Genomic DNA, 18,481 nt, shown 5'->3' with positions numbered 1-18,481 from the left:
ATTCACAGCATGGCTCCTCTACTTAATGCTAGTATTATCTTTTCATAAGTGAGTGAGTAGTCTTGGCCAGTCTGCTTAAACAGCATACTAACAAATTTTTGAAATACATCTTCACTTCAGTTGAGGATATAGAATAATTATCACCTTTGTAATTGCTTGCTTCTCTGAAGTTTTACCTCAAATATGTCTGTTGTGAATTAATATTTCTAGGATAAATTCCATTGAATTGCATGGAAAAGACACACATGTTCACTAACACTCTTATCTAATCTCAGTTCTTCTGATATTGAAAATACGTAACTACAAATAAAGCTAAATTAATAATTAATGAATGTGCTGTGCTATCTAGATAAAACTATGCTCAACTTTTACAATTAATCTTTGATTAGTAGTTGATCAGGTTAGTATCTTCTGGCTCCCTCTTTTATTAATAAGAAATGATATAGTAAGTGTCTGATAGATTTTCTGGGATACATATCTCTGGTGTAAGTATCTATGATAAGTATAAGCTTTTGCCCACATTGTCAAGTTCTCAGGTTGGCATCATTCTCATGAGTCAAAGTATTCTTGTAAAATAATATTTTTAGGATTTATTTATCTAAAGCTTCCTAGAGAGCCTTATTGTTAATGATAGTATAAGATAATCATGTGTATACAAAGACCAATGCAATATTTTCAGATGTTTGTGTTCAGACAACCGTTGTATCTGCTGATAACGACAAAGTCTTCAAGAGACTGTTTACAATATATTTTTAGAAAGTTATAACTCTGAATGTGAAATGATGAGTAGTTATTTTTAATAATACAATATTAGAGTAAAATATTTTGGCTTTAGGTGAAGCTGAGTCAATGAGAATTTACATGGAGTATGTTTAGACCTCATAGTCAGGAGAACAAAGCTGTTTAGGGTCAATGCTTTGCTTGAAATTGAATGAAATCCAATTGCGCCTAAGCTGTGATAATAAATATGTAAAAATCACGAATGCAAATGGGTAACAGTTGGAAGGGAACAGAAATGTTACTGTAGTTGATTTGATAGTGTTAGTCGTATTTGGAATATTTTAACTTTACTTTCAGGTTATTGGTATGATAAACATATAGTAATATAATGAATTAAATTTCTGTCAAGCATTTTATCCTAAAAGTTATCATAGTGATATCTAAATCTGATGTATAGTCTGGTCAAGTATCCTGGTGATATCAAATAGGCTGCTTCAATTATGCTTAAATTAGAAAGGGAGAAATAGAGTCCCAACGACATTGGGACTTATATAGACCAAGTGACTCCCTGATTGTATCTGGTAACAGCAATAAAGGAAAGAATATAACCCTATCAACATCCAAACTCTTTCAGGTTAACCAAACAAATCTAACAAGATGAGGTATTTTAAGAATATAATTTTCTTACAGTAAAGACTACATAAATAATAAAACATCACTACTTTACCTGGCATATAAACACAGATAAGAAAATGGTACAAACTGGGAAATAATATAAAAGAGAAAATAAGAACATTAAAATTATATTATATTGCCTCTGGCTTACACAAACTATTTCAAAGATGCAATGACCTCTTTCATATAAAATTATAGAAAATTAAAATCAGAATATTTTCTCTGTAAGAAGTTGGCAGAAAGTTTGTGTGTTAAATAGCTTTATACCTTCAGGACTACATATTACACATAAAATACTAAGAAACCAGAAAATAAAGTAAAAGGCCCCCAGGGATTTCAAATCTCATAGATTTACTTTAAAATGTTTTCTTGAGGGAATGAGTTTCCTATAAAGGGACACTCAGGCTATCAATACATCTACTGAAAAGAAGGTAAATGAAATATTCAATGACTTTTCTCAAAATAACAAAAGTAATAAAGAAAACCATCGGCAACAGTAACCTATTTTAAATGCAAAAGTCCTTTCAGGCTTAGTGCTTTATTTTTCCTCTCTCTTCATTTCAGAGGCATTATCTGCCAATAAATAACTGAACCCTATTTATCAGGATCAACACATCTGTTAATAAATACTAACATTAGCTTCAAGCTTTGCATTTTCACGTTTAAATTGTACTAAAAAGTTTATTCCTTTATACCATTTTGAAAATATAAATAAACTATATCACTACAATTTTAGGTTATTTAAGCAGTCTTTAAGTGAAAATATATTCTATACATAGTGAGTTCAATAATCCTTCATTAATAGTTTAAAATGTCAAAAACAAAAATTATCTGCATAAAATTTTAAACTGTTCTTCAATATGGAATATATATTTTAAAGTATTTATTGTATCCCTAGAAGAAGTATCTTTCTTAACATTTTCCAATCTTGAATATTGGAAATCTTTTAAAAATTATTTGGCAGCTAAATGTTAGACTATCTCTTACCTTATACTACTAATAAGTTACTATAATAGGTTTAATGTGTATTTTTTGAGATATTTAAATATACAAGTCAAACATTATCAGAGGATAATTGACTCATAGATAAGAATCACAAGGAAAACATATAAAAGTCAAATATTTTATAAAATTTTTATGATTGACTTTTAAAACTCACCGATAATTCAGTGAATATCCACATATACATTGAGTGCTATGTATATGTCAAACATTGTGAAACACCAATGAGAGATAGAGAAATAATGTGTTGCCTATTAAACAGAAAAATTTTTTTTTTAAAAAGATAATACTATATTGATGAGTTCATAGAGACTTTGGGAAGTCGCAAACAATATTAATTTCTAAAATGACAGCATATTTTTAATGGGATTTGGTCATATTATCAAACATTAAAATTATGTCCTCATTGACTCAACAGTCTCTAAGGAATTCTTCCTGCAAAGTTTTCCTAAGAAAACAGTAATATGTGAATATATTATTCTGTAATTTGCTCTTTTAACTTAGTATTTTGCTCAACCTAAACATTTACATTTGATCCCAGAGTATTGACTTACCACAATTTATTTAATATTTATTATACCTTTTTTCCATTTCAAATAAAGTATAATAAAAATCCTTTCAGCACAGTATTTCTATGTGATGACACTTCGATTTCTATCGGATCAATGCCTAGAAAATAAGTTGCTCATTCAGTGGGTATGTACACTTTAATGTTTAAAAATGCTGACAAACAAATTTCACAAAGTTTTGAGTGAAGACCAATTTTACTGGAGGTTATGATTGCAACACTGAATATCATCAATCTCAGATTTCTGTCAACTTGATTGTTTAAATAGATCTCATTTCAATCACCATGTCCATGATGCCTAGTGAAGTGGAAGCTATTTTCATTGATGGTCATTTGCATTTTATCTTCCTTTTATTAACACATATAACTTTTTATGTAAAGCAGAAATATTAACTTTTTATCTGTTAAATACTTCAAACAGCAGTTTGAGCTATGTATTTGTCAATTAGTGAAAATTTTTGTTCTACACAAATAACATTAGAGTGTGGTTCAATCACATATTTTATCTCAGTCTATTATTTGTTATTTGACTCTGTTTATTTCTTTAAAAATAAAATTTTAATTTAATATAATTTGTACTGTAGATTTATTCCTTTATATTATACTTTCATATTATTATAGATTCATAGTTTCGTACATAGCATAAAATGGGACTCTGTTTTCTTTCAAAGCAATTAGTTGTTTTTAGTAGTTCAAAATTAATTCATTATTAATAAATTTCCATTTATTTGTAGAATTGGAAAAATGATTCCAAACCAAAATTCTTACAGGCTTTTAGAGTTACTATAACAGTTTAATTATTGTTTAAATATGGATAATGCATTAAACTAGACTTTTTTTTCTGTGACTCCTGAAGCAAAATGATCACAGATTGAATTTAAATTTTACAAAACGATACTACAAAAACATATTACATTAATTAAATATGGCAAATTTGCCCTGAAGGTAAAATGCTATTTGCAATGGGAAAATGTTACTGATGGCTATAATTTCTTATGGGATTGACTTATTAATAATTTAATGAACCATGTGATGACTTGAAATTATCAGCTTTTTTGGCTCTGAACCCTTTGCTGTTTACAGCATATTGTGATATCACTTGTCTTCATTTTTCTTGGGCATCATGAAGACTATCTCCATACTTTCCCAAATAGGCTGCATGTTTCAAAGCAATATTACTTGGAAGTAAAATGTTCCCAAGCACAAACAAAAGTACATGGCTATCCAATGTTAAAATATATTTCTGCATTTCATTATTCAAATTAAAACAAAAAATACAAAATGTAAAAATATTGGAGAGCACTTCTAAAAGCATACGATTAACTCCAGGGAACACTTTGTAGGATGCAGATGAACGAGCCTCTCTCTGTTTCCCTTTAACAAAGGGAGAGGAGTACAGATATGCAGATTAAAAAAAAAATAGTAAAAACAGAACACATGCATTTAATCCCAGTAAAATGCAAACACTTCCTTAGTGGTCTATAGCCATGATTCTCTAGCAAACCCTGCATATGCACATTAATCATGATCGTTTACCAAGGATGAAATTGAAGCTCAGAGAAATTTTAAGAATTTCCCTGAACCAAAAAATTATTAGACATGAGACTTAGTTTTCATACCTAAGTGTGTCTTTTCCAAAGCCTCTGTCTTTCTGCTTTCAACCCTGAAGCAATAACTTTCAGCTGAGTGTCTACTATTTAACTGGTTCCTGCTCACTACATATGGCTTCATTTCACTGCTCTCATATTTGCTGAAAAATGTTAGAAAAGGCAAACAACTTATTGACAAAATGAGTCTATGGCAGTCAATATAATTCCAAAGCTCTTTCAAAATCCTCCCAGTAATCTTAGCTGCTTTTTCTTGTATATGTACAGCTCTATATTTTCAAAAAATATATTTAAAACATATTTTGTCATAATTAACAGCAATATGATTATGCAGATGGCCTAAGCTTACACAGGCATACAACAAAATGACATAAATACAGAAACAAACAAAAAAAATGAGAGAGCAGACTGGCATGTTTAATTCCCTGAATTTTAACCTAGATTGAATTCAGTGGTACTTTTAGCAGAACTCCCTCCTGCTTTACACCTGAAAGCAGATGGAGGCAGATTGCATCATGAGTTCAGTCCTTTCAAATTACAATAGTTTATGATGCTCATCTGCATTTTAATCAGATACAGAGGATTTATTCCTGAAATGCATCAAGAAGGCCTATTTTTAGCACTTGGCAATGCATCAGAGAGTTTATGGCCAATCAAGTAAAATATGTTGCACATTTTTACTTTCTATCTCTTTCTTGTGAGTTTATAATATTACATGGACAGGGTTGTCAGCAGTTTTATTAGTAGCTGTGCATAATCCTTTCAAAGTAGGGATGCAGAGGTAATTTCATACTCAAAATTTATTTTTATTAGAATTAACTCATTTTAAAAGGAGTTGGGTTTTGTCATTCAATTTAATAATCATTTATCTAAAATGTTAGACTTAATAACAAAGAACATAGTTGCAAATGGTAGCATCCATCTACTATAGCCTTCTTAAGATCAAATATGACTTGATCAGCATACATCCAATACCTGGAAATTAAGTAGGGCATAGGATCTACGATATTAACAGAACAAGTGAGGAGATTTTAATGTTACTTTTTAGAGGATACCATAAATTCACATTTATAATTTGTGGCAATTATGAAATGAAATCCTCATCTTCAATATAGTAGCTCTACCATGTTGAATAAAATAAATTTTAGTTTTCCACCTAGTATTCGAATGATTACAGACTTTGCAATCTACATTGCTATTTTTTAAATTGATTTTTACATACTAACTGAAAGATAATAAGGGATAAAAATGTATTAAATTACTAAGGTTCCAAAACAAACATCAAAAATAAAGAGAATAGTTAAGAATTCATGTTGAAAAGCATGCTTTTATAAAGATGTATTTAAATGAACACACATGAACTTGTAATATTTATACCTTTAGTTCAAATACATCTTGAGATAGATATGCAAATGTTCCAGAATTTAAATCATCACAGATTTTTAATATATTATCCTTTTGCAAATTCAATTATATAAAAACATTAATTACTCAAATGAAAGTCAAAGAATGATCTCAATTTTTCTGGCAATCCAAATTCTTTACTTACTTATCTATAGTTTCTCAAATGGGAATTGACTGTATTACATTTTTACCTGTTTAGATATTTACATATCTATTGTTAAAAACCAGCAAAGAGAGAATGTTGTCAACAAATTAATAGCATCTTATTTCTGGAAGAAAATATGTAGTCTTTGTTATTAAATTCTTTCATGAAATAAGTGTACATATTTTTTAAATGAAATTGTATTCATCAATCTACAGTAGCATGAAAAAGACATGGCAGAAATTCAGTTCTTTAGAGATGTAAAGCAAATTAATACAAATTCATTTTGTAACTATAGGTCTAATTTTTATTTTGCCAATAAAAGTTGATTAGAGCAAATCAGGTATAGACTTTGCTCTTTGTAGAAAACAGAATGTAGATGATATCATTAGTATGATGCAAGCAGCTGTGATAGAACATAATCCATATATTTTCGTTAGAAGACCTGAATTTTCTTCCAGTTTATCTACTTACTGTGTGATTTTGAACATGTCATTTAGCCACATTAAGACTCAGTACTAGAATGAGTATTTATCTTTTTCTTCAAAAATGGTTGTAAAAGTTTACTTACATCATCTATATATAACTCTTAGCAAGCTGTCTAATTGACAAAAATGTGAAGTTTCACATTTTTTCCTTTTAAACATCATTTTCATATTCCAAAGTCTCTGTACAACCTCTATTATCCACTTTCTATAGGTTTCTAACCAGATTTGTCAATGTGGGGCACATGCTGAATTTTAGGCAGCTGATGGGTATATACTATTAAATCTGTAATCAAGAGGCAGCTATAGATAGATGTGTGTGCAGACGTGAAATTCCCAGCTAGTGAACCACTCTAGTGAATCACTGGCCTCTATTCTTCATAGTGTGGTCTTTGCTCATGATCCCTCCAAGTTTAACTAATCTCTCAATGATGTTTCGTTCTCTAAATTTTCCAATTATTGTGTAGTCTCTTTTATTCTAATATTAAATATTTTTCACCTAAATATGCATTGAATGAGCTGTGTTCTGGCCAAACCCTGGCCAAATCAAGTTACCTTTATTGTCTATGTCAACTGTTGGACTGAAAAAATACATAGCAGTCATTTGTGAACACAAAGTAATCAGTAATATCAGAGGTTTTGAGTTATGTAATACCATACTTAAGTAAACACTGGCACTGTTTATAAACTTTTCACCTTTAAACTACCTTTTAACTTGTCTTCCTTTAATTCCCAACATTTGTACTTTTTTTTTTCTTTCTAGATTGTGATTCTGTTTTTTTTTTTTTTTTTTTGACTTTTATAGGAAATTGTTCATTTCACCCAAGTTGTATAATTTATTGACATACAACTGTTCATAATACTTCTTTGTAAAATAACCCCTTTTATTTTAGGAAGTTTAGCGCTATTTCCCCTCTTTTATGATTCTAAGAATTTAAGTCTTTTTTTTTTTTTTTCTTGGTCAATCTAACTGAATATTAGTTGATTTTGTTAATTGTTTCAAAGCACCAGCTTTTGGTTTTATTGATTTTCTTTGTTTTTCTATTGTCTATTTCATTGATTTCTGCTCTAATCTTCAATTTTTATCCTCTCTGCTAGCCTCAGAATTAATTTGATCTTTTTTCCAATGCCAAGGATTGAAGTTTAGGTTATTAATTTGAGATCCTTCTTTTTAAACATAAGCATCTGCAGCTATAAATTTCCCTCTAAGCATTGCCCTAGCTTCATTCCATATATTTTGGTATGATGTGTCTTCATTTTCATTCATCTCAAAATATTTTCTAATTCCCCTCGTGACTTCTTCTTCAAATCATTCATTACTTAGCAGAATGTTTAACTTTCATATACTTACATGCTTCCTATATTGATTTCTAATTTCATTTTATGATTGTTGGAGAATGCACTTTTTATTATTTTTATTCTTTTGAATAGACTGAGGATTTTTGGGGGGGGGCAGCTGCAATTTGGTCTATCCTAGTGAATGTTCCATGTGCAGTTGAAAACAATATATTCTGCCACTGTTGGGTGAGGTGCTTCATAGATTTCCATTAAATGTAGTTGGTAGGGATTTGGAGTCTGTTCTATATCCTGCTTCTTCTCCAGGCAAACTCGTTGAACCCTGCCTCTGGTGCTGGGAGTAGAAACAATGTCATGCTTCTCTCATTGTGACACCTCCACTTTAGGAACTGAAAACCTGATAGATAATGAAGGCAGTAGCCCCATGTTTCCTTGGCTTGCTTCTCCTAGCATGGAACCTCTGACACAAAAGCCAGGGCAATGAAGGGTAGGGTTCCAGTATATTCAGCAGTACGGTATCCAATGTAGATCCTCTGTCTCTTAAGTAGGGAGTGAGCAGAACAAGATTGCCTCCACTACTGAACTGTTCTCTTCAGTGACATGTAGCTAGGAGTAGTGTGAGAAGTGCTGCTATCTAACCCTCTTCAAAGAATACTTATCTGACTGGAAATGCAGGGAAAGGGAACCCAAAATAATGTCTTTATCAGTCTGGAGTGTAGTTTCCATTTCATTAAGCTTGGAGGAGTTGTTTATCAATGTTAGAATATTTTTAAAAAATGTGTTTCCTTATTTGCTGTATGTTCTTAAAGCCATTGACTTGAAATGACGGTTATTTTATAATATTCACCAGTTTCACTGGGAGTGAATCCCTAGAGCTCCTCAGGCTGTTGTGTCAAAAGTGGAATTCTCCTTTCTTGACTTTAAAAATCAACTCATTAAAAAACCTATTATGTTTTTATATTAGGTAAATTCTAAAAAAAACTGCTGAGAAGAACTGTATAGTCCCATTATTTTGCTACTGTTAAGGAGAGAAATTATGTCACCAATTAAATTCAATGGAGTTTATTTGAGCAATTAAAAGCAAAATGAAACAAAATAAAAATGATTCATGAAGAAGACCACTCTCAGAACCAAATCAGGTTCAGAGAAGTCCAGCTATGTGACCTGAGCATTTATAGAAAACAGAACTAAGGTATAGAGACAACAAAATTGGTTACAGTATAATTGGTTAATTGGTTACAGAGCCTCCTGCAATTACCTAAAGCTCAGTTACTGTGATTAAGCTTTATATTGGTTTGGTCTGTTGGGCCCATGCAGGAGCCCAGTATAAGTCTGTGGGCTCCTGCAAATTTTATTTAATTCTACTCTCTGCCTTTGTTCCACACACATGGTCTTCAGAGCCCCATATTATGCGGTCATTATTTAGGTTATTTCCGTAAGATTTAGTACATTCTATTCCAGTGCTTCTCAAAGATTAGGTACGCACAAAAAAAACTTGAAGATCTTATTAAAATAGTTTCTTACTTAGAGAGTCATCCTGAGGCCTAGGTTTGTTATATTTTTACTAATCTCCATGTGACACTGATGATGCTGGCCTGTGGCTTACCCTTTAAGCAGCAAGGTTTGGGTCATCTTAAAATCCTAAACAACCATTATTTTAAGACTGATCATCTATTAAATAAATTCACAGTAACATATAGATCATCATTTTTTGACCAAATATCATTCGATGATAGACTGCATTTAAGAATTTTATAACCATGTAACTTACTGTATTGCCTTCAAATATTTTGATTATCACTCCTGATTAAATCAATAACTACTATTTTAAAGTAGACTGTGATTTTACTTTGATCAAATGTTTTGGGCCTTTTAACATTTTTGACAAACATCCTCAAAATCAAATCCTAAATAAGTTTCTGACTTAGACTTATTGGTTGCCCTTATCAAAGCTATACAGTTATAAAATATTTTTACAGTTCTGGTCAGACCATGAATTCTAATATCACCACCTCCAATCTAATAGTTACATATACTGAGAGAAGCATCAGTTAAAGGACTCTCCCCACCCTTTACCCCCTCGAAAGGGTCCTTTATCAAATGCTATTAATTAATCCTCGTACTATTACTTTACAGGGCTTTGACTCCTTGGTACACATATCTCACCTAAAAAAAGCACCAACTCTTAATCATGAATGTTGACTCCAGTATCTGACATCAAACTCAAGTTAACCAAAGCCTCATCTTCAGACCCAGAAAAAGGCGACAATCAATGTAACCTGCTTTTGTGAGACACGAGCCCAGAAATCAAAACGATTCAATCCCTTTCAAAACTATTCAATAAAGGAACTATTGTAAAAGAAATTGCCATGTGAAATTATAAGGGTCAGGTTTGAGCGGTAAAATTAGTTTAAATCCTCCAAAAAAGATGGGCTTATAGATGCCAATGGCCCAACACATAGAACTTATAGATAAATTGAATTTGTAACCTTACTTTTTGGCTTTTGTCTTGTGGCTCTTATAGTGCTCAAACGAGTTTTAAAAAACAATGAGTGCCTTCCCGCCTCCATTCCCTTTTGTCCTAGAATGTTTAATTAGCTATAAGTCTTTTGGCTATAAGTCCATTGGCCATATGGGTCCCACTGAAGAAGAGAATATATTGAAGAAGAAGGCAGATAGCCACAGCGCCTGGCAATAATATGAAATGAAATAAAAGCTTGGCCATTGATGCTACTTTTGGCATATTTTGACCAAACAAGGGGGGAATGTGAATTAAAGATAAAATCCTAAGCCCTCTACTGACTGAATAGACCCCTTGTGGCTAAGGAGACCCCACCAAACCTTAAAACTGAGTCCCTGACCATAACAGGATGGGAAGTCATACAAACTTCTTCCTTTTGTAGTCTACAAACAACTGGCCAATATTAATGTTAAAACAGAAATCATGACAGACAGAACAGCATCTTTGTGGCTATAAGATCTTACAAACACCATAAAGTTTTCAGTTTACTTTAAAAGGACTCTTAAAATTTGGGCTCATGATTCTGACAACAGGGATTCAAATGTATACAATGGACAACAGTCCTAATGTATTCATGCTATGTTCCTGAAATCCTGGACCAGGAATTGGTAAACACTTGTTGGTTACTGCCCGGCAGTTTCATTCATCTAATTCTGCCTCTTACCCCAACTCTTGCCCTTGCCAGCAAAAAAAAAAAAAAAAAAAAAAAAAAAAAAAAAAAAAAAAAAAAAAAAAAGCTAGGTGTTCTTCACTCAGTTTCCACCACAGTAGCTCTCATCTCCAGATAGACATAAGATGAAGCCCATGGGAAACTGAAACCATCCCTGAAAACTTTATAAAATTAATCAGGAAAAAGGGAAAGGGAGAAATGAAAATAAACCAAGCTTCCAGATCATGCAACATTAATCATTAGATCAGCTTGCTGTCTGACTGGCTTTCCCACAGTTGTTTTGTTCCTATTGCCTCAGAATCTTGTAGACCCTGCTAAGAGCATACAGTTCTCTTTAACTTTTTTATAGATAGTAACCTGAACTTTATAAAACATTAAGATTTTCGTTTTTCATGTTCTTTCAGGTCGTGCCTCCTGATGAAACTACCGACTTAGCTGGTTTGAATGACCCCATATACTCCAGCTGATCTGAAGGATCCCACAGGAGCTGACTTACCAAAGACTATATCCTGATGATTTAACCCCCCATTCCCTACCAATCAATAACCCCAATTTCCCAGTCTGTTTCCTTTAACAATTCCTTTAGAAAACCCTGGGGGAGACGGATTTGAGGGACTCTTCCCTCTGCCTCCTTTGTCACCTCTGATAACGAAATTCTTTCTCCATTGCAAACCCTGCTGTCTCATTGTAATGGGACTGTTACTGTGCAGTGGGCATATGAACTTGTTGGCCCTATAACTTCCTAGAGCAACTTCCAGTACTGCAAGCTCCATTCATGATAAGTGCCGTATACAGGGGTAATATTTTTAGCCTTTATGCCATACTTTTACTAATCTATGTTTATATAGGTTTAGATAGACAAACACTATTGTAATTGCCAATTTATATATATTTGTGGAAAACTATTTTCTTTAAAGATTTTACTTATTTGTATGCAAGTTATTTAAATACCTTTGAATATCAAGTTAAATACCTTATTTAGTAGTGATTCACAATGTATAATTTATATATAACCTTTAAAAGATCATAAAATAAATTCAAAGTATGTATATTCATTTCATTGAAAAATAAAGAAAACATTAGAGCCTTCACATATATGTATGTTTGTGTATAGAGATATATGTATTTATATATCATATTTAATTATATAATTCTTCCACCTATTTAGAAGCAGAGTACAGAAACAAATAGTATATCTGGTATAAATTTATCCTGAATTGTGGATTCTAATGAGATTAGGAAAAGTTAGTCTTTAAATCTTCAAAAGAAAAGCTACCCTTCTTTCTAATTATGTTGACAAAAATTCCCTTCATTACAAAACCTAATCATGTTGTAGTATAATTATTTACACATCTGTTTGAACAATTATCATATAAACTCATCAGGGAAATTGTCTTCAACTCTCTCTAAACTATCCTAAAAGGTATTATTAATTTTCCTAAAATTTAAAATTCTACTTACATTATTCAGGAAACTAAAATACCTCAGTGCCTTCATAGTACCTAATGGAAAAGGTTTAAACTTTGTGTAGGCAAAAGCCTTCTGCTTACTTCTTTTGCTTTATTTGGTGATATTCAAATATATTCACATAGTAAAACAAATAACAGACATTTTCTCTACACCATTTTGTTTAGCAAGGGTGGAATTTACACACTGAAATAAGTAAATAATTACAAAGGGACAGAACTAAGGTCATTATGGTTGGAGAAGAAAGCAGAGATGTTTCCTGAGGAGTATATAATACACAAAAATAATATAAATACACAATTCCTTCTTCACTGAATATACAGTGCTAAAGGTAGAATGGGGAGAGTTATTTCTCCATTTCTGTCTATATGCATAGTCTTGAAATCCAGTTATTATATTTATCAACTTTAGAAACTTAGACAAAACCCACAGATACTGTAAGCCTATATATTTGTGTCAGATATGAATTATAAATGTATACACTGCACAATCTGGTTGATTAGACTTTATATATATATATATGTATGTATATATATATATACATATATATACAGTATTCACATTATATATATATATATATATATATATATATATACAGTATTCACATTATATATATATTCACATTTCCCTGGCACATTAGATGTATTAAAAATTCCAACCGTAATTATTATTTTCATTATGTTATCTGGAAACATTATAATTTAAGTTCTAGCTTATTGATGAAAAAGTAGCCATTGCCAGAAATAAATACCTGTCTACAAATGCCTAATAACACAATCCAAATAAGATCAATATTTTAAAACATTTAAAACCATTATGAATGTACTTCATTTGATTTAGACTGCAAAACAATTTAATAGTGCTAAGTGAGAAATAAGTATGGTTGCTACTTGTTGCCAAATAATAGAGACTTACATTTACAGCCTAAAGTGTCACATATCTGGGCTCACAGCAGGGTGAACATTACTCCATTTCACAGCTGAAAAAAAAAAAAAATGGAGCAAAGGGAAGTTAAATTCATTCCTAAATTCACAGAGATAGAACACCGTTCTTTATGTTGCAGAATTTTGTGAAATACTCTTAGAAATATATAATTAAAGGCATTAGGAGGTAACTTTTGGGAGAAATAACAAGTATATAGTTTTACATACTATCTACTATAGTTACTCATTCAAAAGTATTTATCAAACCTGGACCCTGTTCTATGGACTCAGGTACCTCCATGAAGTACACAGACAGTGCTTGTGTGTGTGTGTGTGTGTGTGTGTGTGTGTGTGTGTGTTTTCCTTCTAGAGCTTACAGTCTAGGGAAGGAGATTGAAAATAAACACATAGAAACAAATTAAAGAATTTCACAGGTGATGAGTTTCATAAAAATAGTAAACAGGGTGCTAAAAAACACTTTAGGGATATTACTCTAGAAAGAACACTGAGGGAAAAGTCCCTTCTAGAGGTTTTATTTACTCTCTAGAAGACACGAAGAGTAAAAGTGACAAGCAGGGAAAGCATTTCGACAAAGAAGGACAGTTAAGACAAGTGCTTTGTGGAGGGATGTAAGTTGGTCAGCTGTGAAAAACGGAAAGCCTATTAGTGTGACTGGAACACAATGAAACGAGAGAGAGAGACCCAGGTCGAGTCCGTGAGTACAGGTGGGACGTGTATAGGTAGCTGCTCATAAGAACTTAGATTTTGTTTTAAATCAGATGGAGACCCGTTAATGGTTTTAAAAAAGAACGTGGTGTGATCTCATTTACAGTAGAAAAGGTCATTTCGAAGAGAACATATTTGAGTTGTGAAAGACTGTCAGCAGGGAAATTAATTAGGATGTCACCCATCTAGTGAGGGTACACTGGGCTGTGATCTTCAGCAGCCCATCTCTGGACACCGCGCTCTTAGTACAAAGTATAGCCCGTCTAAGGAAACATTTTCATCATAATGATGGCAGCAACGGCCCAGTTGGAGCAGCCGCTGTTAGGACATTAGCTCCAGAGGGGGAGGCACGGCCAGGGCTGCGCACTCGGCGGAGCCAGTGGGTTCTGGAAACGAGCCTGTGTCCCACTGAGTTCGTGAGGCAGGAGGAGCCCGCGCTCCCGCTGCAGCCGCCCAGCCACGGCTCCGGACTCCGGCGTCCCTGTATTCTCGGGGCTTTCCCTGCTTCCACAGGCTCTGACGTTCCTGCTCCCAGCGCCTGCTCTGCAGTGGAGCAAAGTTGTGGCTGTGTCCCGACAGCCAAGCCCCGGCGCTGTCGCGACCCAGTCAGGCGTGTGAACACTAGCGGCACTGCTGACGCGCCGACTCCCCGCTGGCTTGGCCCGCTCCAGAAACTGCTCTGAGGCTGAATGCTGGGTGCTAATGAGCATGGAAGGGAGTCTGCGGGCTGACGGTAGCTCCGTGAGGGCCTATGGGCACCCCTTAGAGTCGTCAGCCTGGGCGCCACTGACTGCATGTTCACGGCAGCAGGAGCAGACGGGTTCGGAGGTCGGAAGGGGTGTGTACCTTGCAAGACGCGACCCTCAAGCCTGGCGGTGGGGCTGCAAGTTCCGGATGGAGGCCACAACCCACAGTGAGAATTTTCTCGAAAACTTATGGCCATTGGAATGGTGCTTTTTCCAAGCCCGCCCATGGGCTGCCCATGGACCAATGAGCACTCACTTCATCCTACCCATGAACCAATTAGCATGAACTTCCTCCATTCTGAGCCTATAAAAGCCCTGGTCCCACAGCACCTGGGACTACCTGCCTGTGGATAAAAGCTGCTCGCTTCCTGCCTCCTCTCCTTTGAGAGCTGTGTGGTCACCCAGTAAAGCTCTTCCCCGCCTTGGTCATCCTCCGATTGTCAGTAACTTCATTCTTTCTGATGCGGGATCCGCAGACTGCGGGAGCAAAAGCAGCTGTAACATTTCCCTGCTGGCTCGCTGAGCTGTGGGCTGGAGATAAAAGGCCTGTACCACTAGCGCAACCCCACCCTCTGCCAGCAGCCACCCCACCCGACCGGCAAGCAGTGGTGGAGCCGGAACGGGGCAGAAGGACTGAAAGAGCAGTTTCAAACCGGCTAAACACTCACATCCCACCCCCACCCACTTGCTGTGGGCGACGAGAAGGAGAGAAGGTCTGCGCCCTTTCTGGGAGTCCATGCTTCTGGTCTCTCTCACCCAGGACTGTGACATCCTGTAACAGCCTCTTGGGGTTCTGTGGTTCCTGGTGTCTTTGAGCTTTGGGGTGCCACCGTGTTCCCCTCGTGGAGAAGCTGGTGCCTGCAGCGGAAGCCACGGTAAGTCTGGTCCAGCAGCAGCCTCGCGTGAAGCGGGAACCTGTGCCGGCACCTGGAGCTCCCATCCCGTAGCAGCAGCTAGCAAGCTTGGCTGTGCCCGGTGGGCAGACTCGTGCTCATTTTCTCACAAACCCCTTGCTGCTCCTCGCCTGGCTCGTCCTTCCAGGTACGGGATCCGGGCTAGTGGTTTGAGTCGAACACAGCCTCACAGCCTGCCGGGCCAAGTGAGTGAAACAAGCCCAGCAGGCACGGGCAAAACTCTAGCAGAGGCGCCCGTGGCTACAGAGGTTCCTGGGTGGCGAAGCCACACCCTAAGGATCCTGTGACGAGGTGGTACCTCTTGTTCGAGAATGAAAATTAGCTTCTAAAGTGATCATTTATATGCCCAAGGAATGTGAGCTGCACATTTTGAGGTGTGCTTCTAAGTACTGGAAATAATATCAAAGAGCACAATGTAATTCTTACAAAATTTCCTTGTTCTGCATCTATGGATAGAAACCTGGCTTGGAGAAATCGAAATCTAACATGAGAAAATTAATAGACCACTAATGTTATTTACCAGTAGTGTTATTTTAATATTGATCTACCAGTATGTTACTTTTATAACTCCCATAAGCAACTTCCAACCCTAAAAGTTATTTAAACTCAGCAGGAATTACTTTTTAAAATGTTTTCTGAACCTCTGATTCCAGGTCTCCCTTACAAATTTTTGTTCGAGATGGTTTGGTATTTTTACCACCTGTAATGAGTTGATTTAATTAAGATTACTGAATGGAAGATCCTTAAAACATTAATCTTGCCAAGCAAATGAAATCAGTATCTCAAACACCTGCCTGTCTCTGCGCCTGTGTGTGTGTGTGTGTGTGTGTGTGTGTGTGTGTAAAATGTATCATTTAGCTCTAAAAAGAAGGAAATAATGCCATTTAAGACAACACAGATAACATGGAGCACTTAATGCTAAGTGAAAGGAGCCAGGCACAAAAGATAAAATATGGCACAATGTCACTTATTGGTGGAATCTAAACCAGTGAAAATCATGGAAGCAGACAGTAGGATGGTGGTGTCCAGGATATGTGAGGTGAGAGAAATTGGGAGATGTTGGCAGAAAGGTACAAAATTTCAATTAGGCAGGGTTAATAATGTATAGAATGATAAATATACTTAATAATACTATATTCTACACCTGAAATTTGTGAAGGGAGTATATCTCAAGTATTTATGAGACACATACACACAAAAGATAACTATATGAGGTGCTGGATATCTTAATGAACTTGATGTAGTTAGATTTCACCCATACACATATATCAGAACATGATATTACATATTATTAATATTATAGACATACGTAATTTTTGTCAGACTTCAATAAAGCTGAGGAAAGAATTGCTGTAGTTGTGAACAGAAGGAGGTTCTGCCTAACTAAATTACACAGAGGTTTTAATCAGCAGATAGCCTGGTGGTTCACAGGGTGCCAAGAACATCTAAGAAAATACATTCCATCTGGGAGAATGGAAATGATGGCAGCTGAAGAAACTACAGAAGCTGGGGTTGGGAGAACTTCTTTTGAAATGACTTTACCAAACTTCATTGCTAGTGATTTGTATTTTCTAGATCTCTCCATTCTAGGCTAAAACACCCAGGAAGGATGATCTGATGATACAGCTTTGATTTACCTCTGGATCAGTCAGCTAGAGCTGGGGATGTAAGACCCACTCAAGGCTCAGTTTTTAAAATTTAGGGCCTTCCAAGGAACAGAAAATTTATATATGCTAAAAGTTAAACCCATATTGGCATCTTTTAGATTCAACCTTATGGCTATTTTCAGGCACACCCACACGTGCACAGACATATAGATACACACACAGTTATTCCCCTCTATCCAGATGTGCCTCATACTGGACACTCATTCTTCTTCCACAAAAGAGAAAACTGGAAGTCACTTTCAGATATTTTAGTCTGTGTTCTTTAGAGTGTTCAATACTGAGAATTGTTTTATAATTCCATCTCAATATTCAAATACTTCAGAAACAAATGGAAATTTAATGGCTGGTCTATATTATATAGTGAAGAAAAAACACATAAAATACATACTTAAAAAAATAGAATTAAAATAGAAAATAATTCCATGCATCAAATAAGAAAAAAAGTTTCAGTTCTCATATTTGAAGATAATAAGATTCTAGGGATCATGTACCATGTCTCTTCTTAACTTCTTTGCCTTCATCTTTTATTCTCACTGACTGGGGTAGAAGAATTCTCCTTTGGGAATTCTTTTCAAAGACCACAGCGTACAGGAAGTGAAAATTTATGGACTATTAAGTGGGATACTGAGAAATGTTACTACATAATTCTAATCTATTTGTCTTGATTAAGGGACATTGCTTCAGAGAACATTTTGAATCCTGAAAAATGCCTGCCAATCCTCACAGGGTGTGGTCTCATTATAACTGACCATATAACTGAATTTTTAATATGGCAGTATTTTGTTTTATAAGGCTATATGCTTTGGGATACAAGGGTACTTTTCAGGAAAGGTAAATTCTTATATAATTTATTCCTCATAATTTTTGCTACACACACACGTCAGTTTCAGGGATGGGAATTTCCTGTTGTTAAAATCATGAATTTATTTCACCTTGGAACTATGATAA

General features: G+C 34.8%; 1 protein-coding gene across 6 annotated transcripts in view; it reads right to left on the bottom strand.

The window, feature by feature from the left end:
* The window catches only part of MGAT4C (MGAT4 family member C), an 852,077-nt gene that overhangs the window by 571,851 nt on the left and 261,745 nt on the right, over positions 1-18,481 (bottom strand). For 5 of the 6 annotated variants that reach the window (XM_074402455.1, XM_074402457.1, XM_074402456.1 and 2 more), the window contains exon 3: positions 13,473-13,536. The exons of the other annotated variant lie outside the window; for it this stretch is intronic. The gene's annotated coding sequence lies outside the window, so the exon portion shown is untranslated. The remainder of the gene's footprint in view (positions 1-13,472; positions 13,537-18,481) is intronic. 6 annotated transcript variants of the gene reach the window in all.

Source organism: Saimiri boliviensis, chromosome 7 (assembly GCF_048565385.1).
Source record: "Saimiri boliviensis isolate mSaiBol1 chromosome 7, mSaiBol1.pri, whole genome shotgun sequence".
NCBI lineage: Eukaryota > Metazoa > Chordata > Mammalia > Primates > Cebidae > Saimiri > Saimiri boliviensis.
Note: the sequence above shows the minus strand (reverse complement) of the source record. Positions and strands in the feature narration are given on the sequence as shown.